The sequence below is a fragment of the Chenopodium album genome, chromosome 7, assembly GCF_948465745.1.
Source record: "Chenopodium album chromosome 7, dcCheAlbu1.1, whole genome shotgun sequence".
Taxonomy (NCBI): Eukaryota; Viridiplantae; Streptophyta; class Magnoliopsida; order Caryophyllales; family Amaranthaceae; genus Chenopodium; species Chenopodium album.
The window spans coordinates 59587207-59588768 of NC_137840.1; the positions used below are offsets into that span (position 1 = coordinate 59587207).

Below are 1562 nucleotides of genomic sequence, written 5' to 3' on the forward strand. Positions count from 1 at the left end.
GGTTTGGCCAGATTTAATTGTATGAGTTTAGCAATATTGATTCGAGATTCGAGAGACGAGAATTGATGTTTAGGCTTAGTTTCAATAGGTGGACTAATTTATAAATGGTTAAGTCGAGATTCGAGAGATGGGATTTAATACCGGTAAATTAACTTTGTGATTGTAATACGTAGCAAAAGCCCTTTACAATCTGATTAATTGATGCATTGATGATTGATTGTTATGTTTTAACGTGGAATATTGTTTATTGGTGAACCTATGCCCTAGGCTTTTCTTTTATTGATTTACCTCTTATTTTATTTCCTTCCTACTCTTACCTTTGGTAGTTTAATTACCCGGCCTTTTAATAATAATTTGGTTACTTGATAATTTAGATTGCTTTTAATTAATTAGGAATAAATTGACTTATTTCCCTGTGGTTCGACCCTTCTTCCCTATCTACATAGTTAGTGGATTTAGGTTTTATTTTTGATAAGGTGAATACGACTTGAGCCTGTCAAATTTTGGCGCCATTGCCGGGGAAACGGTTTTATTTTTATTTTCTGATTATTTTTTGTAGTCTATATTATCCCCTCTTATCTCAGAGAACGTTAGTTCTTTGAGGCAATTCTCATATTTGTCTTTTAGTTCTTTGTTTATGCCCAGGTGTTCCAGATTAGGTTACATTCCATTCGATCCTGAGATCAAGCACTCGTTTCATAGGCAAAAGAATCTTTATAGACAAATCCTGGCGGGTTTTGTGGAAAACAATAATCGAAGAGACCCTCCAACTGATTCTAGTGACTCAGAAATTCCTTCAGATTCAGAATCAGAGATGGCGGTACCAAAGAAGCTCAGTGACTACTCGCAGCCAAAGCTCACAGATTTTCCACACCTTACTCCCACTCTGGCCCTTGATGGAGTGAAATTTGAAATCAAGCCCCAATTTATCACCATGATAGAGAGGAAGCAATTTAGTGGAGCTAAGGGTGAAGATCCTAATCTTCACATTGCAGATTTCTGCCAATATTGCAACACCATTAGACAAGTCGGGGTCACGCAGGACCAAATCAGGGAGATTCTTTTTCCTTTTTCATTATGTGGAAAAGCTAAATTATGGTTTAATGGTTTGAAAAGAACTGCACTTGGTATTACTAATTGGGAAACTCTTGCCTTGAATTTTTATAATAAATATTACCCTACAGAGAGAACAGCTGTACTAAGGAGTGCTATTCAGAACTTCTCCCAAGAGGCCGATGAAACTTTACATGAGGCTTGGGAGAGGTTCAAGGATCTACAGAGAGAATGCCCCCACCACAATCTGGCACAATGGCAATTGATCCAAGCTTTCTACAATGGACTTGGAATTTCATCTAGATAAGTTCTATATTCTGCAGCTAGTGGGAGATTCATGAATCTAAATGTGGACGATGCAGGACAGGTTATCGAAGATATGGCAATACACAATTCCTAATACGGGAATCCGAGAGGGTTTGCAAATAAAGGAAAACATAATGTTGATTCCGTATCCTTTTTGCAAGCTCAGTTAACATCTATTTGTCATAAACTAGATAATCTTACTG

At 37.2% G+C, this 1562-nt stretch overlaps 1 non-coding gene across 1 annotated transcript; it reads right to left on the bottom strand.

The window, feature by feature from the left end:
- Positions 1-1195: 1195 nt before the first annotated feature.
- Positions 1196-1302, bottom strand: LOC145641235 (small nucleolar RNA R71). Its single transcript, XR_014115293.1, has one exon. It is a non-coding gene; the product is annotated as a small nucleolar RNA R71 (small nucleolar RNA).
- Between the last annotated feature and the right edge of the window lie 260 nt (positions 1303-1562).